The 22,459-nt window shown below is 42.5% G+C and overlaps 2 long non-coding RNA genes across 16 annotated transcripts in view; one reads left to right on the forward strand and one right to left on the reverse strand.

The window, feature by feature from the left end:
• Window positions 1-16,186, forward strand: part of LOC106730484 — a 432,222-nt gene extending 416,036 nt beyond the window's left edge. Inside the window, exon 7 of the long non-coding RNA XR_004326160.1 lies at window positions 14,649-16,186. This is a non-coding gene — a long non-coding RNA (uncharacterized LOC106730484). The remainder of the gene's footprint in view (window positions 1-14,648) is intronic.
• The window catches only part of LOC106730486, a 283,593-nt gene that overhangs the window by 95,735 nt on the left and 165,399 nt on the right, over window positions 1-22,459 (reverse strand). For all 15 annotated transcript variants that reach the window (XR_004326155.1, XR_004326145.1, XR_004326157.1 and 12 more), the window contains one exon: window positions 21,100-21,191. This is a non-coding gene — a long non-coding RNA (uncharacterized LOC106730486). The remainder of the gene's footprint in view (window positions 1-21,099; window positions 21,192-22,459) is intronic.

Below are 22,459 nucleotides of genomic sequence, written 5' to 3' on the forward strand. Positions count from 1 at the left end.
CCTGAAGTTGCTTAACGAAGGCAGCCCCTTCCTGAGGTCAAGGTAGCCCATAATGTCATTGGATGGTTTATCAGAATTGTATGATTGAGACCTATAATAAACCAATCACAAGTTTTTGGCCCAAAGCAGTAGCAGTTTCAGGTGTAAAACCTCCTATTCATTGGACTTCTGGGCCAGTGCACTCCCTTAAGACCCTAGAATGACTCTCAGTGAGGCAGAAGGGATGCTCTCCGTTCCTCAAATGATGTATTTTCAAGCTCAGAATATGCAGCTATAAAACCCAGCACTTGGGAGCCAGTATCTGCATGCAGAGTCTCACACAATTTACAGCCCTAACCAGAAGGTGATGTCATCAACCGAGGCACATATTCCACACCTCGTTTTCCCGTGCTAGGATTTACACTTTCTTGGAGAATGTTGAGTTGGCAAAGAGTCTCGAAAGTGAGCAACAAAGACCTCAGGGCAGGCACAAACTATTCTTTAAGAGTAAAGCCCTATTCCTGTGTGGTTTGTGATCAGCCAAAATGTGAATGCTTCAGCACATTTTGTGCAGTGTAAAATCATTCACCATGGTCCGAGCGAGGGTTGCTTTAAATAGAATGAGGGGGAAAAAAACTACTATTGCAGTAAGGAACTGCCTAATGAGCGTTAGCTTGTGGCAAAGTCCTTTCAGGGATCTGGCCAACTCAGGCAACCTACTGAAACTCAATCTCAGGTCTACCGATTGGGTTGGATGACTCCAACTGCAGCAAACAAGTTGAGGTGAGCAGAGATTCTGAGACCAGAAATTCTTGTGAAGTTAAATCAAAGATTGTACCCTCTCTTCCCTCTGGAAAAAAAAAGAAAAATTGTCTGCTAATGTGAATGAAAAGGACTTTACCACAAATGTTTAAGGAGAATTAAATTTATATATTTGGCCAGTTTATTTGTGTTAATAGAACATTTATAACCCATCCATTCAGACTTTTAAATTTCCAAGTCTATTACATTTGTTTAGCAAATCCCCTGATATTCATATTATTCCACTGCTACTGATGAAATTTAAAATGTTGAATGATGTGTCCTAAATCTTCAGAGGTTGTTCAATTCCAATATGGATTTAATTTTTTTTAACTCAACCACAACAGTACACATCAACTTATTAATATCAGTAAAGACTGATTTTTTTTCCTCACTTCGAGAACAGCTCATAGAACCACAAAGCAAGCTTTAAACTGGCGCTCAACAACTGCAAAGGCACATCGCTCTTCTGGGAAAGTGATCCTCTTGCTAAAGAAATAAAAAAATTAACTCATGGTACAATTTTTGCAAATCTGTGGCTTTGGGATCAGTGCCTCTGCAACCTAGTTAGAGGCAACGCATTCTTTCTTGGCCGTGGGAGCTGCATATTAATCATACAGAGTGGAGTTTAGGCAAGACCCAAACATGATGCCAAAGCCCAACACTTCTTACCAAGAAGGAGAGAAGTACCTCATGGAAGACGTAGCATCATATGATGTTGCTTGAATGAAAAAAATTAAGTGTTATGTCTGAGAGGAAATGGGCAGTTACTAAGTCAAGTCCCCGAGGCACGGCCATCAGACAGCCCCGCGTGTTCCCAGCACACAGCACTGTGCTTCCGGCCCCTCCCCTCTTCTCTCAGAGCCTTCATCAACACAAGTGGAGGAAGGTTGGGTCCATAAAACTCCCTCTCAAAATTTCAACAAGTCATGTGTTTAGAGCATTTTTCTCTTTTAAAGTGTAATAACCAGAGTCATGAATTCTTAACTGGCTTGTGGGTGAGACAGCCTTATCAACTTTGCTCAGAGCCTCTCAAATTTTCTTTGTTGTCCAAACACACCCTCCACCCTTGTTCACTGCTATGCCATTAATATACTTTTGTCTCCATTAATAATCTCCTTCCATCGTAACTCCTTGAGGGGTCCCTGTCAGGACTGGAATCAAGCATCAGCTCTTCCGGGAACCCATCCACAGCATCCCAGACAGACAGTGGTTGGTTCTTCTCTGCCCTTGCTCCACCACATTGGACACAGCTCAGGGACGATGGCTCCTGTGTTGTGCTGTGACTGCCTGTGGGCATTTCTGTCTTCTCCTTTGATCTGTACCCTCTTCCAGGGTAGCACTGCACCTTGCTCACCTCTGTGTCTGCAGGGCCAGGAACAGTCTATACATTTCTGATCAAAGGACGAATGAATGAGTGACAAATGAATGGGCGTAAGAATCTCACTGACTATTTTCTGTCTGAAGCTGACAAGAATTTCAGGAACATTCATAAGATTCTTCTACTTGTTAGCTCAGAGGGCAATGGAAGACATGTGGCTTTCCTTGTCTTGTGGAATAAGGAACATAATAAGGAGAAGGAGCTCAGTCAGGTAGGAAATGGGATATCTTGGAGCTGGTCCTTGTGTTCCCACTCATTCGATGGTAGTTCAACTCTTATTTTTCTAGTTTTAAAAAGTTATTATTTTTGGTAACTTTCCAGGAAAATTGGGACCCAAATATCAGATATCAGAGAAATTATCTAACTAGGGAGACCAGGCAAATATCCTCAGAAGGTCACAAAACAACGCAAGGCAAATGCTGGACATTGTGACTCTTGGTTTAAAGTCATCTGTGGAAACGATCCTTGAAACACATTATTGTTCTGATCATTTTATAGGTGTCATGGGAGCAGTACTAATTAAGTTACAGCACTCTTTTTTTGAGGGGATCTCAAGAAGATGATTTTGCATCAGACATGCATTAGATTTGGTTTTTCTTGAAGACACAGTATATCACATAATCGTCAGCTTTTTCTCTGCCATTGGCCCTCGCAGGTTTAGAATCCAAGAAGTGCATCTCTAGCAAGTGTTTTGACTTACAAGTTACACTTCTGTGTTGGTCTCATTCCTGCCCAGAGTTGTCTTTCTACCCTGGTATTTCTTTTTGCTTCTTTACCTACTTGTAATAGATGCTATCTGGCTAGTTTATGGCATTTTTAGAAACTGCCATACATTTTTTGATGTAGCAGAAATATTAAATATTTATATTAAAAAGGCGATAATCAAAATATTTAAAAACTACTATGGCAAGGTCATTGATAAGTCAGACAGGTGCTATTCATTAACAACAAAAACGTCAAACTGGTGCAAGCAGGCAGAACACCACCTTGGCTAATAAATTCAACAGCATCGTCTCAGAGAAGAGAGAGCACTTGACTGTGATTCAGGAGACCAAGAAAAGCAGCATCAGTGAGCATGAAAAGTATTGAAACAAAAGCCAAAAAAGACCCGAGTTGGGAAGCTTGCTTTTGCCTCTCATTCATTCTCTGAGTTTCAGATTTCTCCTATTCAAAAAAGTAAAAGAATACTTGCCTATTTCACAAAGCTGGTAGAAAAAAAAGAAGGTATATGATTTTTCACCAAAAAAAAAAAAAAAATTACCTTACTGTATTGAGGTGGAAATGCCACACCCCTTATAATTATTTGGGCCTTTCAGTGAATTTTTTCAATGAGTCACATCATTTTCTTCCAGTTTTGTTTCATAGCAGGGAAATATGGTCACACCTTATAAATGTCTCTACCTTGGTCTTCTTGGATAATCTCGCAGATTGCTACTGAAATTGGTGAGTTCCTCCGTGGAGCAAAGCAGATACACAGGGCTGCCAGGGGCTACCACCCTGTGCACAGAAGCCTCTCTACAGAGGCCTTGGGATTGGGCCACAATGGCCACAGGAGCAGCCAGAAAGGAGGGAAGGGTGGGTGAGGCCAAGATTCAAGCCAGGCATTTCAACTCCAGCCCTTAGCCAGTGAGGTCATTTTCCATGTATTCTCTGTTTCCACTAGAGTCAATGTCTCATAAATGTTGAACACACAGAATCTGAACCATATGATGAGCCATCCAGGCCGGTACAATGGTGCTTGCCATTCTGGCACTGTCATCTACAGCTGGAATTCTCATTGAGTCCAAGAATCAAGACTGGCTCGAGATTATACTTGGTCCTTTACATCCAGGAGCTGTTAGTCCTCAGAGAGATTAGTCTCCAGGGAAGTCACTCTTTCCTATCTCTGGTGATTCAGACTACCTGGTTATAGTTCCAGTTCTGCCCTGGACTCTCTGTGTGCCCTTGGGCTTCAGTTTCCTGACACAAGGGCTGGAAATAACAAGACTACCTATAGGGGGAGGGTATAGCTCAGTGGTAGAGAGTGTGCTTAGCATGCATGAGGTTCTGGGTTCAATCCCCACTACCTCCATTAAAAAATACATTAAAATTTTAAAGACCACTAAAAAAAAAAAAAAAAAGGACCACCTAGTTCATGGTGGTAGCAAAGGTTTAACGAGGGCATGTGTAAAGTGTAATTATCATCCATGCCCCCGCATGACATTGATACAGTTTCAAACTCACTAACATTTCAAGGTTGCTACTGATTGTTCAGGCTTCTTTCCACCTCCTCACATAAATTCTTTGTTACAGGCCCACCTAACACTGGTTTTTTCATACCTTCTCTGCTTTAATTGTTCTGTTCCCTCTGCATGGAATGCTGTGATGTGGTGATATTAAAAAGAAATAAGAAATATACTTCATTCCCAGTTCCTGGCACAGAGCTTCCAGAACCCTTGGAATTTCCTGAGTGATAAGGGGTGAGAGAAGCTCTTTTGTTATTAATAATAAGTCCTTTTTAACCATACCTGAGTTTATACAAATGAGGTGATTTTTGGAAAGTCCCTCAAGATGGGGGGCTGGTTTCCAAGGAAACCAACCATGTGATTAGAGGATTGTATCTTTCAGCCTCACCCCTTGAAACTTCCTGGAGAAAGGGAGAGGGGCTGGGGACTGGGTTTGATCACCACTGAATGATCAATGACTTAATCAATCATGTCTATGAAATGAAGCCTCCATAAAAACTCTTAACAACTGGGTTGGGAGAGCTTTTGGGCTGGTGAACACCTCAAGGTGCTGGGATGGTGGTGAGCCCAGAGGGGGTGTGGAAGCTCTGTGCCCCTTCCTGTCTTGCCCTATGCATCTCTGCCAATTGGCGGTTCCTGAGTTGTATCCTTTTATAATACACTGGTGATCTAGTAAGTAAACTGTTTTCCTGAGTTCCATGATCTGTTCTAGTAAGTTATCCAATCAAAGGAGGGGTTGTGGCAACCCCAAATTTACAGTCAGTCAATCGGAAGTACGAAGTGACAACATGGGACTTGCAATTGGCATCTGAAGTGGTGGGGGCAGTCTTGTGGGACTGATCCCTCAACCTGTGCAGTCTGCACTAACTCCGGGCAGAAAGTGGCAGAACTGAGTTACACTGTAGCACACCCACTTGATACCTGCCAGGTATTAAAGAATTACATGGTGTGGAAAACCCCACACATCTAGTATCAGAAGTATTGGTGTGAGTGTAGAGAAAAAATAGTATTTTTTCTTTTAAATATCTCTACCAATTTTTACTCCTTACTACACCCTTTAAGTACCAGTTCAAGGCCATCCCATCAAGGAAGTCTTCTTACATATATTTCTCAGAATGAGAGACGTGTCCATTCCTCTCTGTCTTGTTTCTTAATGAAAATCAACTCTGTCCCTCACCTGGATTGTGAGCACTTCAAGAATAGGGTCTAAGCTCCCCCATTTTGCAATCTCATAACTTAACAGAGAATTAGTGCTCAGTCACTGGTGAATGAAACTGTAGATAACAAATGAATTTAACACAGTGGGGTACTGCCATTGAGCACAAGCTTATGAGTATCTGCCAACATGGTATGCCTTCACAGACGCAAGGGAAAAATGTCTGATATTCTCAAAGGCTCTTCCACCAGTGAGCTAATTCCTTAGAGCTCCACTCATCCGAATATCTATGTATGGGTCCAATGCTATGCTGAGTTCCAGGATTTTAAAACAAATCAGATCTGACCCCTGCTCTGCAACAGCCTTCCTCTGGGCAGGTGGTTTTAAACCCCTATTGAGCTCACACAGTGTGCACACAGGAGGTCCTTCTCTAAACATCCTGTATGCCTTTGTAGCATGAGTGAAGGACCTCAGACACATTTGGCTGGGGAACTGAGGGAGAAAAGAGGAAAACCGGAGGACTCTGGGCGTCTGTGGAGGGCAGAGGAAACGATGCATCACCAAGAAGGAAAGGAAGCAGCTAGAGGAGGTCAAGTCAGAGTAAGTCTGCCCAAGACACACCTCTCAAGGAACTGGCCAGCAGTGAAGGCTTATCAGTAATCAGACTCAGTAGGAAAGGTATGTGAAAATTAGCATGCTCTTAAAGAAAGAGCCCAACTTGGCGTTAAACAGACATGGGTTTGAATCTCATCTCTCCAATTAGTAGCCATAAAAATGTGGGCAAATCCTCAAAACCTCTGGTCTTTAGTTTTCTCCTCTGCCTAATAAAGATGGCCTTACAGTATGTTTTGTGATGATTAAATAGAATACCAAGGAACCAGCTAGATCGCATATGCCTGATAAATGTTGTCACTCTTCTGCCCTATGGAGGTCCAAAGCAATCCCAGGGTTAGGATGCGCTTCTAATCCAGCTGTCTCTGTAGGGAGGTATTTGTTCAGAACCTGCTTACATACAAATCAGGAGAACAGGAGCTGCTGGTGAGGTGGAGTCACACTGCACATCTGACTGCAGGCAGGACGTGACTGGGGCTACCTGGGTCTACACCGGGTAAGTTGGCCTCTTTTGTGAATATGTAACCAGGATACAGAGGAAGCCATCCTGGGCAGCTAGCTGCAGGGGGACTGAAGGGTGAGGCAGTGCCAGCCCCCTAACTCCAGCTCCTACCAGTTGGTGGCCACTGCTCTCCCAGGGTCTGGACTGGCACTGTGGGTAGGCACACAGGATGGGAGATGTGCATGAGGCTGTGCTTCCTTCAAACATGCAACTTCAAAGTCTGTGAGGATGCCGCTTGGCATGGAAGAGAGTCAGGGGCAAGTGGAACTGCGGAATTTCCAGTTATAAAAGGTTCCATTCAGAGCTGTGGGCCCTGTTGCACAACAAGGGAACAAGGAGATATTTGATGGCACTAAAAGGCTTTGAGCTCAAAACAAAGGGACACAACTTTCTTTACTTTGTCTTCTGAGCTTTAAGGCCTGTCCTGTGTGATGGTAGGTTATGAAAACAAGCAACAGCTTATCCCACTCGGCCCCGGCAAAAGGCTTGCTTCTGGACAGGGGCAGTGCCCTCTGACCTGGGTTTCCCCAAAGGCTCAAGCATACGTTTAATCTGGACAGTGAAGGATCTAGATTAAAGACCCAGTCATCCAACACAGAAGTAAGACCTCTCTGAGACTGATCTCTCTCCCTCTGATCTCCAGTCCATTAACAAATCCCTCATTACTTCCTCCACTGCACCCGTCTCATCCCCACTGAGCTGTCTGTCACTCTCCTGCCTGGGTTCTGAACTGACCTGAGAGGTGTCATCACTGAGACCGTGACTGGAAAAATTTCCACAACAGTCCAAAGTCATGATGTCATCCTGAATTGAACTTACATTTAACAAGTTATTCCAATAGGCTAGATGAGCAAAAGTGTCTTATATACATATCCTGTGATTTATTCCTCAGAGCAAACTTACCTGGATAAGGAAACAGAAACTCAGAGAAATTGTCTAAGGTCCAGTACCAGTAAGGGGCAGAGCTGTGGACTTCTGTCCATCACAACATCGTGCTATTCTGTTTCAGCCCTTCCAGTACACTGCTGGCCTATGCAACACCCTTTTCGTGAGAGGACTCCTGCCCCAGCAGTGATTATGTAGATGGCAGGAACCCTGGTGGATATTGGTGGATATTTCCAGAATCCCCTGGAGTGCCTTTAAAAGATGTTAGCACAGAGCTTTTGAGAAACTGATTATAAAAATAATTCAATCATTTACACCATAGATAGATAGATAGATAGATAGATACATAGATACATAGATACATACATAGATAGATACATAGACAGATAGATAGATTCTAAAATAATTCAATCATTTACACCATATATATATATATATATACACACACACAAAGATCAATATCTGAATTCGTTAATTTTTCCATGTACCAGTCACTCAATATCCCATTTCTATTTCAGAAATTTCATAAAGCTCAGTAAATGCGCACCTTCAGATGTGTAACTGTAAGTACATTTCAAAGTGTGAAACACATGTTTCAGAAACACAGTATCCCTGTGCAGAAAGAAAAGGTAATTACTTGAATGCCAACTCAGAACTGGGAATACGAGGTTGCCAAAGAAATCTTCACAATGAAAATCTTGTGTTTCTGGTGCACATGTTCAGTCAGAGACATGCAATTCTAAAGAATCTTCGTCTACAGGAATGATGCCAGCTCCTCTCTCCGGCACATCCTCTCGGTGGATTAATCACCGGGCCCCCAGTAACCACAATGTGACCACTATGTGAGGTGCCTTCTTCCCTAAAAACAATGAAGTTCTGTCCGATTGTCTTTGGGAGGCATTTACAGCTCCAGGACATTGCTCTGTTTTATTGAAAGTCCTCAGCGCTGGCTTCTTGGGACATGGCTGGAAGGGCTGTTGAGCTGGATTGGGCAATAACAGATGTCCCAGTGGGACACTGAGACATTCTTAGTGTTGGGGGGCACCCAGCAGGGACACATTTTGAGAAGTAAAGAAGGCATGAGTGTGTTTCCCAAAGCCTAGTGTGGGCGAGTGAGCTGACCCATCACTCTGATGAAGCTGTGTGTCCCCATCTCAAGTCCGCGGTGGGATCTTCCCCCCACACAGGTTACATGACAGGAACACGGTTGCTGGAGCCGAGACTCTTTGTCTTAATAATGATGAGCTGAAACCTCTTCTGTTCCTCTGGCTGGGTAGAGCCTGGAATGCAGTAGCTGTGCCCGAGGGGCCGTGTGGAGTATACAGAGCAACATTGTCATCCCCAGGAGAACGTGGCAGCCACCTTGCACAGTAGGCTGGCCCCTCTCCGCCCACATGTCTAAGGGCAGCAACCGAGAGTTCTTAAAATAATAAACAGCTGGCCGTGGGCTCCCTACACAAGCCCCAGAATTCCAGTATGATTCTACTTGACTGAACAGGTTTTAGACCACAGCACAGGAAGCCAGAGTCCAAAGGCCTCCCACCTACACCCACTGGCCTGGGCACCCATTTAGAATGATCGCCCTGAAGCTTTGTGTCTGAGGAGGATCTCCTGTGAAGGAGCCAAGGACAGGGGGATTCAGAGGTCTTGAATTGAGCAGTCTTGTTCTCCATCTTTGGGATATGCAAACGCAAAGGTGACTGCAGCTCTGAGTCCTGTGTGGACATGATCTCATTTCCCCACATCTGAGGGGGCCTCTCTACCTAGAAAGTAACTCACCAACCTCACTCCCTGACCTCAGACCCGGAAGTGGAGACAGCATAGGGTGGAAGATGAGAAAAGGCAAGAATCTCCCTGAGGTTCATAACGAGGACTTCTTCAGCAACCCGGTTCTGAACTTTAAGAGTGATGTTGGGGCAAGGATGACCGTAGAAACTTATCTGCTGTCTGGAAAAGTGGATACAACCGTAGATTGGGAATTAAAGAAACTGAGCTTTATTGCTGGTTCTGTTACCTGCAGGTTGTGTGACTCTGATAGATTATTTAACTTTTGTGGGCCTCACTTTCCCAATCCATAAAATGGGGAGAAAAAGAAACCCGCCCTGGAGCCAGGCCCATAGTAGATAACAAATATTAATTATTAACTGACCACTGGTTGCACAACTAGTACCTACCTCCAAGTTGCTGAGAGGACTCACTGAAATGGTATCTGTGACCCTTGCCTCAAATGATAAGCATGCACAATTTAAAAGCACGGTAAAGTCTACCTCTCCAAGGAGCCCTGAGAAGGCTCCACAAAATGTGGGGCTTCACAAAATGTAAGGTGCAGAATACTGATTATGCGACGCAGTAACAGGTATTCCGTGCGGAAAAGTTCTTGCGGCGAAATATCCAGGAAATTCTGAGTTAAACAAATCTAAAGAGGTTTTTCATTTTGTAGGCTCTCTCAGGGAGTGCTGTAAATTTCTAAGAGGCTTAACAGGCAGCTCTTTCTAAGTTCATCTGATCGCTGAACCCCTTTTCACAGGGTTCTCAAAAATCTTGTGTTCTCAAGTGACATATTAAAGAATACAGTTGGGGAAATAGCTGCTTTAGACAGGTCCCCAGGAAGAAGGAGGTTCCATGGAACCCACCCTCACCTCATGAAATACACCCTGGTTTCAGGGGCTGAACACATGCTTTCTTCCCTTTGCCTATTTCACAAGGCTGTGACCATGACAAGGTCTTTCTATGTGGGAACTGTTTTTTATCTGTAAAATGGAAATAAATATTAGAGAAAGGAAGGAAGGAAGGAAGGAAGGAAGGAAGGAAGGAAGGAAGGAAGGAAGGAAGGAAGGAAGGAAGGAAGGAAGAGAGATCAGCCAACAATTTGAGCTCCTTACTCATCAGTATCTAGAGTAGCTTCTGGTGTTGGAGATTAGCCACACCCTTGAACCCCTGAGTAGAAGCCACATCCATGGAGGGTAAAGTGAAGGATTCAGGTGGCAAAAACAGCCCCCCCAACGTCCAGACTAAAAAGAGGAGGAGGAAGAGCCCTGTGGCTTTCTCAGGGTCTGAGACACTCGTGGAGGCACCAAAGGCCCCTTCATGGGTGTAGAGTCATGGGTATGGACCACAGAAGAGTTCAGAAAACAAAGGACTATCTTCTCCAAAATAACCCATACCCCAGGTCAATCCAGTGGTACTGAGAACTAGGAGCTGGTGACAATCTCCATTCATGCGAATCTTCATTTGAACGAGTAGATTTGCAATTAGCCCATGACAGGTTTTTGGAACCACCCGATGAGTGCCAAATGATATCTGGCATCCCGGAAAAGAGCTTCCCCTTTTGGGAGATGAACTGATTTACCTGGGAGTTGGTGGGAGTGGTGTCAGAAAACTGATCCACTACCTCAAAGAGGGGAGCTTCTTTTCCAGGTTGCTAGGGCAACTCAGGGACAGGTTCGTGGAAAACTCCAGAATATTCCCAGCCACACATGCTTCTGCACGTGGCGCTGCAGCCACCTGACCTGGTAGAGATGCTGGAAAGTTGATCCATCCACATTTGGAGCAAAGGGAAGTCAAAAGAACATCCTTTTTCTCACTGTCTTAAAAATCCTGTTCCAAAGGCCCTCAGGTCACTAGGATAAATGACCTCTTTCTATATCACAAGCTAATTCATTTTTACTTGCTCCCCCATCAAATTCATTCAAGAGTTAATTCAAATCCTACACAAATCATTATAGTAAAAGTGAGAATAAATTAAAGCTTAAGGTGCAAAATGAGACTGAGTTAGCAATTGTTTTCACTGGAAAGATGCCTAATTTCCATCGGTCATAGGGGAGGATTAAATGAGAGAGAGAAATAGCACGACCTGGTGGGAAAACAAAGAAATAAAAACCCTAAAATGAGGGTCTGAGGCTTTGAGTACAAAATTTCACTTGGCTCCTACGTTACAGGGTCACTATAAGTCCCTCTCTTTGCATTTTCTTGATTCTTCTTCTGTAAAAGAGGTACTGGGTTGGGCCCTTTGGATTCAGCATTCCAGAATCAGGATGGGGGCGGGGGGGCAAGAATGTCTCCTAACAGCGATTTCTGGATGCATTTTTCTTTCTGTTTCTGTAGGTCAGAAGGAAGCCAGTGATGCGAACGCCCCGGCGAACTCCTGAGACAGTCTCCATGCACACAGTTCTAAGATGCTATCAGTAGAGAACTTTCCACCTTTACTAACATTCCTTATCGTCTGTCATCTGCACGGTGACTGTGAAAAATGCTCTCAGTGGGTGTTTCTGATTCATTTTTGTGATGGTCCCATGATGTCTGAAGAAGTTAAAGTTTAAACCCTCTCCCTTCCCATTGGCCTTTATAGCTGTGTGGATTCTGCCAGTTAACTGGGTTGATTCCTAAGGCTTCAGCTTTCTAGAAAGGAAGGTGGCCTGACCAGGGTAAGTGGCTGTATTTACGGAGCAGAAAACTCACCCAGCTTTGAAATGGTTCTCTTGTGCAGCAGCTGTAAAGGCCAGCCAGCCTGTCAATGCCTCCACTTTTAGCTGGTGTTATGAAGATCTCTATCTAGGAATAAACTTCCTCAAAGATAAAATGACTGGCTTGAGCCTCGGAGACAATAGTAATATTGTCTTGGGAGTTTGAGATGCAGCTCCTAAAGGCACTTAAGAGAACATCGTGCACTTTTCCCATTGATCCTGACAATTTCTGTATTGTTCAGGAACTAGCCCTGAGCAAAGTCAGAGAGGAGTCAGGATTTGAGGTCCTTTAAAACATTAAAGTCGAACTACAGTCTCCAGTGGATAGACTGAATTTTTTTCTTTTATATGATGTGTTGTGACTGCCACCCCGGCCAGGATTCAGGGTGCTTCCTGCCTCAGTCCCAGCTCCAAAGGCATCTAGAGTGTGTGCAGCGGCATGTGTACACACAGCACACATGTGTACAGGCGCTGTCCTGTAGTGGTGGCCGTGTCTGTGCTGGTGTGTCTGTGTGCAGTGTGCCCGGCTGGGAGCATGGATCACGGGGGAGGTAGGGCTAGTTTCGGATGCAAAAGAGGTGACTGTCCACACTTGACAGCACTGAGATGCACACGCATGCAAAGGTGTATGTATTTGCCTATATGCACACTCACCCATATCAAGTGTGTTTCTGTGAGTGGTGAAATGAAGTGAGGTATTATAGAATTGGATGACTGGACAGGCACAGAGGATTATCGACAGTCTTCACATTCAAGTCAGTGAAGACATCTCTGGTCCAGCCAAAATCCCAGCCAAAAGTGGCTCTCAGAATTGTCCATTCATTGCCGAGTTTTCCCTAATGCCTACTACATACTGAGCTCAGCATCAGATGCTGTAATAGAGGTGGAAAAAAAAAATGATGAGATTTATCTCCTCAAAGAGGTCACCACATAATACGAAAGACAAGATGTGTATACTTGAGGGGTAGAAGACCCCCAAGCAGAAAGGAGCCTGGTCAAGGCAGCGTTTTCTGACTGTGGTGCTCAGATACCTGTTACCTCATCCAAGGACATTTTTAAGTATAACATTTATGAAGATAACGAACAGGAATGTTTTCAACATGCTGAGTGACTTCTCTGAAATTTAACGGAGGTTCTTTTTTACAGACAGTTAATATAGACTTTGTCTTGTGAGACAAACTATAAATAATATATTTACTAGTTACAAGTGTGAGGTTGGCTTTTGGCTTTTTTCTCATTAAGGAATTGACAAGGTTGTTGCAAGAGTTAAATAAATGGTAATGATGATGATGGTGACGGTGATGATGACAACTTGAGGTTAGTACAACAAGATTAATGATAGATATTTACTAAATTCTTGAATAATCTGGGTGTTGTGTTAAGTGACTTGTGTAGACTAACATGATGAATTTGGGCTGCATCACTCTGAACTGCCATGCTCAAGGGGAGAGTAGCTAAGCTGGGACTATCATTCTTGCACCAAGGACCAAGGCCACGGGAGGGCCTATTCTAATAATCAAGGGAGAGATCAGTAAGCACTGATCTGTAATAACTGTAAACTTTGGTTGCTTTCATCAAGATATTTACATGTGGTTAATGTCCTGAAATTACTATACCTATTTTTATATCACTTCCAGCTAAAGTGACTCCAAAGGAGTTTTGTGTGTGTGTGTGTGTGTGTGTGTGTGTTTAACAATTCCAGGTTTTCCTGTATCCCAGGGACATGTTTCTGAGTAGAAGTGTGGTGCTCACTGACTCAGACTTTTGACCTAGAAAGGAATTTAAGATGAATCCTGAGTGCCCCAGGTAGACTAAGCTGCCTTTATGAGGTTGTCACTTATGCTGTGCAGGCCTCTGAACTGAAGGTGTTACCAGCTGTCCTGAGTTATCCATAGTCGGTTTCTAGTTAGTTGAAACTGTGCTATGCAAATAAATTAAATCAAGCTGATGCTCATCTTTTTGACTATCTTAATACTTTTTTAAAAATGTAATCCTGGCTGATTTCTTAGGGAATGTCATATAGGGAAAAAGAACTTCTAAGCCTTTTTTCATTTCCGTGCACTAAATATTAGTATATTTCCCTTCCTCCAGGGGTCATAGCTGGGCCTATTCCTGCTTTGCAGGCCTGTCGCCATCTGCCTGGCACAAGCTGATTTTCAACTTGTCCTTTGTTTTGGCCAACCAAGGCCAAGACTACCCTCAGCCTCAGAACCCAAACTGCTTGATCTCCTCTGCAGCAGCAGTCCACTGGATTTCCTTGAGCAAGGGAGTGGCGTGGAGAAGGAGATATTTACCTCTGTAGTAACTCAAAGCTGCTGGGTGTAAAAAGAGAATATTATCTGTAAAAAAAGACCTCTAAATAATACCTACGGAGGAGGGAGAGTGATACGTATAAAGAACTTTGGCTAAGAGTCAGCAGATAAAGAAAATCTGATCTTCTAAATCGAATTTATCTGGCACCAATTCACTGTGTTACTTTGGGCAGGTTACAACCTCTCTCTGAGCCTCTAAGTTTTCCGTCTATAAAACAAAGCTTTCCAAATATCCATCCAGGCTTGGCATACTATGGGGTTCCCATTTTAGTCCCAATTTGTAGTGTATGATAAAATGACTTCTCTGTTTCCTGGTTTCTTCCACTGTCTAGTGTCAAAGAAGAGGCAAGGCATTATGGGAAGCCCCGGGAAGCACGTGGGAACTCTTCACTGAAGAAGCAGCAACATCCAGCGCAAACAGAAATCTGCATCTGAGGCTCTTTCATGTTCAAAGGGGTGAGAGAGCCCAACCAAAGTGGCAAGGGAAGTCACTGAGCCCAGGGTCCGCAGGAAGACAACGAAGCAGTTTCAAACGCATCCACTCTCCACCCCAACCACCCCTCCTCAAATCAATCACTGAGCTAAAGTAATACACATGCAACTTTTAAATCTTAGGCACCATAAATGATGCCCATAACTTAAAAGGATGCATCATATATATTCCAGTCGGGACATTAGAAAACATTAAGATAAATCTTGTTTTGTAAGATTTCAAATATCCTTAAGGGAAAAGTTCTTGTTTGCCTTGGTGAGGGACTGCTGGGGCTTATTCACGGCTCAGAGATGAGGAAGGATATCTCCATCTCATCCAGTGATTTATGAGGCTGACTTGAACATTTCCAAGTGAGATTTTTTAAAGAAATTTTGCCAGTTTATTTTTTCTCATCTCCCTCTTGGTAGCAACTGAGGTTCTGAATTCAGTGAATATATGTTAGACACTGTTTACTTGAACTTTCTAAAACAAACTGTTCATCTTGGGTGTAACAGAAATGCTCTCTCTTTTTTTTTTTTTTTTTTTTTTTTACTGTTCCCATGCCTCTCTGCAGAGACTCGCCAACACAAACACCTACTTACAGGGCTGCACTCCACCACTGTACGCTCTTTGGTGAGTCTGCCATTGGAGTTCAGTCGATAAATTTGCATTTAGCGCTTAATTTGTTCAGTATGCCTTACTAATTTGGCAATATTTATTTTGGCCCAGAAAGCATAAGGCAGCTAAGTTCTTTTGTTTTGTTTGGTGTGCTTTTTTTTTTCATTTTCATAAAAGGATTTGAGATATGAAAAAGTTCCAATGTCATGGACAGGACTGGTTTCCTGTTTATGAGTCACCATAAATATGAAAGGTGCTGGGTGACATTTCTCAGCTGAGAGAGTCCAATACAGCCCTGCACGGAGAGCAAATCCTCAAGCAGGGTGGTCTTGAGGTGACTTGCTGACCTTGTATAATGTCAAGAGGAATTATTGTTAAAGTACAGTAGCCAGATACCACACACACACACACACACACACACACACGCAACTTTAATGGTTTTTCTCACCCTCACTATTACAGAGAAGAGAGTTGTATTGTCATGTCTTTGTGTTCTCAAAATCAACCTTCACCTTTCAGGAAAAAGTGGCAGAAAGTGCATTCATGGCTGTAGCTTTTCTGTTTGTGTGTCTGTTTGGTCCATGTGTCCTTTCACAAGGCTCCTCCTCAGAAACAAATCCGACACAGCAGCGCACTCAGAAATGTTTCTCTCATATGTGGGGCTGCAGCCCTGTGGCTCCTTCTCTTTCCCTCAAAGGAATGCTGCAGCTCGCAGGACCCTCACACAGGCCTTGAAGCACTCGTACTAAATAATCCTCGAGAACACAGTACTTACCAGATTCTGACCTTCCTAAGACTAGTGTGATCAGGGAAGAGTGGCCCCCGCAGTCTGAGCTTTACATTGTTTGCTGGGACATAGTGGGCAAGTAGAATGCCCCCTAGAGAGGAGGCTGTTCTCACTCAAAGACAAGTAGCTTTGATGCCTGACAGTTTGTGAAGGTCTCGGAAGAACTGGGCTTATGGCATCAGACTACATCCATCCATCTCAGCTCTGGTCTCTTCTAACTCCCAATCCACAAGCACTCAGAAGTCGGTCTGAGATATTAAGACTGCACTTAAGGCAAAATGAATCAACTTGAGTCATGAACAGCAGTGCTATCAAGGCTGATATTTCTCCTCAAACAAAGAAGACACTGCCCATGAAATTCTGAAACCCTTTCCTGAGCTCATTGAACCCACTTCCTGAACACATCATGGTTTTTGTTTTTAGTATAGCTTCATATATTTGCCAAGCTATTCCATCTGCTCTGAAAGCCCTCTCTAGCCTTCCTGTGGTAAACTCAGACTTACCCTCCAGGAGTCAGTTTCAATGTAACCACTTATTTGATGCTTTTGCCAACTTCCCAGGCAGAAAGTTCTTTCCTCTTCTCTTCCCTGGTCTTTGTACTTTCATTTGTCCTTTTTCTTATGCATGCCTTATTTCATTTATTCAAAGAGTATATAATTTAATGCCATGTGTATGCCAAACACTACGCAAGCCACTTTTCCTAAAATATTGCAATGTTTGTCTATGAAAATTGTCTAACAAAACTGGAGGTCTTCTGAAGTCAGAAAATTAGTCATTTAAATCTTAAAATCCCAAATGCCCAAAGCAGGTTAAATGGTACCCTTACTCAGAAATTATATTTACAACAAACAAATTAATGCCCTGATCTCTGTAGGTTCAATGATCGTTGTTTATTTGATAATTGTTTACCTACCATAGTAAGATTAAGTACTTGTGCTTCCAAGTACTAGTCTTGAACACAGGAAACATTGGGTATTTCATGATTCAAACCTAGGAAAAGTTAGTATCTCAATTTCTTTGTTTATAAACAGAGACAAAAATGCTTATACTGTGAATGAGAGAAGTAAATAATGTGTGAAATGTATTTTGTACTTATCCCAATGTTCTACGAGTGGTAGCCATCAGTTTTAATGATCAATATATTTAGAAATCATGTCAAAATAGCATTATTAATTTTTACAACAGACAGTGGAAATTTTAGGAGCCTTGCCAAGGCTGAACCGAGTGGCTCAAATGCACGGCGTGATGTCCGCCCTTTGTCAACAAAGACTACTACAGGGTCAGCTCAAAGAATCAAGAGGTTGTCACTATCATCCAATTACTCAGATACAAAGGCTCTTGCAAATGTGAGGCTGAAAAACAACCAAGATGCCCAGTGTGCAGTGCCCGAGTCAACTCTAATTCACTCACATCAATAACAAGCACGTATGATGAGCGTGCATGAGGTTCAATCCCCAGTACATCCTCTAAAAATAAAAATGTAAATAAACTTAATTACTCTCCCCTTCCAAAAAAATTTAGATTAAAAAAGCAAAATAACAAGTACATGTGAAATGGCCGAGTCTTTGCAGTTCTTAAGGCACTGCTTTAGGATGGTTTCATGGACTGGGCATCTTCTCCAAGGTCATGGACTGGCATCTTGGCAACAGGTGTGAGATTCATGCTGGGACAACAGGCATAAACAGAACTATCCTAGGCAAACTGGAATGTATGGTTGCCCCCTTATAAATTAATTTAAAGAATATACATTTTATTAAAGAAATATTTTAAACATAGTGATAATGTGATATGGTTTAAGCTTCTAGGATTTCACTCTGACTTCTGTGTTGAGAACGGGCTGGAGGTCAGTGAACTAGGACACGGGGAAAGCACTAAGGAGACTGCTGCAGTAGACCAGGCAAGAGACAGTGCGGCTGTAGAGCAGGGCGACTGCGCCAGCCAAGAGATTCTATAGACTAGTGGGGAAAGCTGAGATACAGTGATATTTTAAGTATAATTTAATGAAAGCCTTCCCTCATAGTTGACACCTATAAATGTTGATATATTCAACCATTTCTTTATTCAACAAAAATTTGAGCAGTATTATGGACCAAGAACTATCTTGGATACTAAAACATGTCCCTTCCCAATCTTCACACTTAACCATGCAGCATAGCATAACCTAGAAAAGAAAGCAGATGTAAAGATTTACATATATATGTGTGTATATATATTACATACATATATATATGGAGAGAGAGATGTATAATATTGTGAGAGCTTTTATGGGAATATTTAATGAATGAGTGAAGTAAGTACTAACCACAATAAATGAAAGAATTGTAAGATAATGCTGCTTGGGAAGCCAGAAATTACATGAGAACATAACTAAAGAGTATCTTAAAGAACGTTTCAGAGTTTTGGAAGTGAAGAACGGAACTGGTGAGACAACAAGCTTTCCATGCCAAGGAGAGAGTATTAGCAAACGAAAGAGGTTGGACCTGGTGTGTCTGCAGAAAAAAAATTTACTCTCGTTAAGCTCTTAGATACTAGGTAGAAAAATTAAAGTCAGCAGAGTAAAAGAATGTTAGTCCCTCTTGTAGATGATGAAATCTTAAATGACCCTACTTAAAGTCTTAAAGTTCACTACCTAAATTACACAACTTTCACAAATGTCAAACTATTAACAAACATTGATCTGGATGCATTGAAACCTATACAATTAGTAAAGATATAGAAGATCTGAAGAGTCTGAAGAGGCTAATTAGTAAGTTGGATCAAATAGAGATAGATGGAATACTGAACACACCAAACAAATATATATATTCTTTTCAAGCACACATCCTTAACAGGCATCGGTGGTAGAGAGAATTTTAAGATGGCTCCCAAGAGCCTTGCACCTTGTATACATACTGCTTCTCCCAGTTATTCAATCAGACTGATCTATGTACTACTAGAAAGGGCTTTTACAGATGTAATTAGGGTCTCAAATAAGTTGACCTTAAGATAGGAAAGTAATCCAGTTGGATTTAACCTAATTCCATGAGCCCTTTAAATTTGAGTCGAGAGGTCAGAGACAAAGAAAGTCAGAGATTCAAAGTATGAGGAAGATTTGACCCAAGAGAAATTTTCTGTTGCTGGCTTTGAAGATGGAGGGAGTAACAAGGCTTGGAATACAGGTGGCCTCTAGTTGCTGAGAGCTGGCAAATAAATGGGAACCTCAGTCCGACACCCACAAGAAACTGAATGCTACGAACCAACAAGAAGAATGAGCTCGGAAGCATATGCTGCATGCTGCCCCAGTTCCTCCAGACAAGAAGTGATTTCTGTATTGTCAAAACCTGGGCAGAGAATCCAGACACCCTTTGCCAGATTTCTGAGCTACAGAACTGTGGGCTGATAAATGGCTGCCATTTTAAGTCTCTAAATTTGAGATGATTGGTTATGCAGCAATAGAAAATTAATATAGTTTCAGCCCATAAGGAAATCCCAACAGATATCAAATAATTTATAAAACACAGACTACTCTCTGACTAAAATTTAATAAAATTTAGAAATGATAAAATATGCTCCTCAGAGTCCCATAAACTTTGAATTTTTTTAAAGCAATTCTAAATAGTCCATAATTCAAAGGACAAATAATAATAAGTATTACAAATATTGAGAAATAAATGATAAAGCTATATTGTGTCTGTGAATGAGAAAATGCAATAAAATATTCAATTCTCTTTAAATTGAATCTACTGATTCCATACAATTCCTTTAATACATCCAACAAGATTTTGGTGAAAAAAGCAAGTCAACCCTGATACTCCTATAGAAAATTACTTTTCAAGTTTCTTATTTAAAAACAAGTTGCAATAAATGATCTTGTCCAAATAAATTTGAGAACTTTTGTGAGAACATTAAAAAACAAATGGTAAGTTGAGATGGTGGAGTAGGAGGACCCTGAGCTCAACCCCTCCCTTGGCATAACAAAATTACAGCTATGTACAGAGCAACTATCTCTGAGAGCAACCTGAAGAACAGCAGAGGAGATTTTTCACAAGCAAGGGTAAAAAGAAGGAACCACAGTGAGATGGGTGGGAGAAGTGGAGACACGATATAGTCAAGACTCACACCATCAAGTAGGTGACCCACAAACTGGAGGACAGTCACAACTGCAGAGGTCCTCCCTAAGGAGTGGGGTGTCCAAGCCCCACAGTGGACACCCCAGCCCCGGGACCTGCACTGGGAAGATGAACCCCAGAACATCTGGCTTTGAAGGCCAATGAGGCTTGTGTACAGGACAGCTGGAGAGCTGCAGGGAAGAGGCTCTGTTCTTAAAGAATGCACACAAAATCTGAGATGCTCCAAGACCTAGCACAGAGACATTTGAAAGAAGCCTGGGTCACATCCACCTGATGATCTTGGAGAGCCTCTTGGAGAGGCAAGAGGCAATGGGGACTCCCCTGGGGACACAGACACTGGTGGCAGCCATTTGGGGGAACTCACTGTACCACGAGCCCACTGGTGCTGACAAGTGCCATTCTGAATCCTCCCTCAGCCTCCTAGTGTCAGAGGCTTACCAGCCCACCAGCAGGCAGGCACCAGTCCCAAGACCCCCCAGTCAGCCACTTCAGGACCTGGCTTCGCCCTCCAGCAGGCTGGCGGGGCCGGAACCAGGCCCGCACTGGCCCTGCAGACAGGTGCCCTGGGACCCGACCCCACCCACGGGCCAACAACAGCCCGGGCCACAAAACAAATTTCAATAAATTTAAGAAGACTGAAATCATACCACGTATTTCTTCCCAACAACAATCACATGAGACTAGAAATTAAGTACATGAAGAAAACCGGAAAAATCACAAACAAGTAGAGGCAAAACAAAATGCTACTAAGTAATGATTGAGCCATTGATGAAATCAAAGAAAAATAAAAAACATACCTGGAGGCGAATGAAAATGGAAGCACGATAATCCAAAATCTATGGGATGCAGCAGTAGCGGTTCTAGGAGTGAAGCTGATAGTGACACAATCCTACATCAGGAAACAAACAAACAAACAAAAACTCAAGTAAACAATCTAATGTAGATGAGGTTTCTCCGTAAAGACTCATGGTCTTGCGGCTGTGGAAGTGAGTCCCAGTTTTGGATAAAGAATGGATATTAGTCCTAAATGTTGGTAGAGGCATGTGATTTCATCTTCTACTATGTCTCCACTGGAATTTTAGAGCAAATTTGAAAGATCCAATTGGATCATGATTTTGAGATGACTGGCATTTAAAAAACGAAAAGTTCCCAGACAAATCCACTGAGACAAATCTAGGCTCTAAGCCCATAAAACTGAAAAGGTTAAAATCATGCAGGTCACTTTTACAGACGCAGAATGCTAATAGTCTAACAGCAAGAGCAAGGTATTGGTCCCCAAAATAAATGGATTTGAATGCTGGTTTCACCGTTAGGTGGAAAGTCTTGGGCACATCACTCAACCTTTTTGTACTTCATTTAACTCATCTGTAAAATGGGGATAACACTGCCAAGTATAATAAGGACAATGAAAAGTTACCAGCACATTGCAAATATCCAAAGAATGGTAGTTGCTACTGGGATGAGATTTTTTTTTTGTTGTTATCATTCTCATATGATTTGCTTTTTTCCTTCTGGGTAATGGTGGTGATTGGCTAGCAAATGCAAACTCCTATCAGGTCCCACGCATTGGTCAGCATGAGCTCTGTTAGCTAAATACATAGATTATGAACCACTTAGTTGATTTACACATTTCTGCAGCTGAAAAAAAATATTTACCAGGCAGATTAAATTAAATTAAAACAATCAGATTAAAAGCAGCCTGGAGGCTGCCCCTCTCCTCAACAAGGGACACTTTGCCTTGCTCTGGGTAGCAAACTCATGCCAGCTGCTTGGCAAATTTAGCAGTAACTTGAGGAGGTGTGATTAGAACTGCGAAGGGGACAGAAATGCTTGGGAAGGCGGGCTTCTGTCTTCACACTGTCTTCACATCACAGCTCTGGGTGTAGGCGCCTCTCACTAATGCAGAGCAACACAGACAAGGAATGCGAAGTTGGAAGGAGAGAACATTGGGCTTAAACTTGGATGAGGTAGGAAGTTTAAGTTTCCACTACAGGTTAGTACCATCTGATAAGTAAGTAGATTTTTCAAAGGTGAAGTGGTAGTTAGCCCTCTCTAATTCAGAGCAGATTTTCTTATAAATCTAAATTTACATTCAGTGATCAGGTGATCAGCTTCCCAGGTGGGGCCACACAAGTATTTTTAATTCAAAGAGCATAA

Source organism: Camelus ferus, chromosome 15 (assembly GCF_009834535.1).
Source record: "Camelus ferus isolate YT-003-E chromosome 15, BCGSAC_Cfer_1.0, whole genome shotgun sequence".
Lineage (NCBI taxonomy): Eukaryota > Metazoa > Chordata > Mammalia > Artiodactyla > Camelidae > Camelus > Camelus ferus.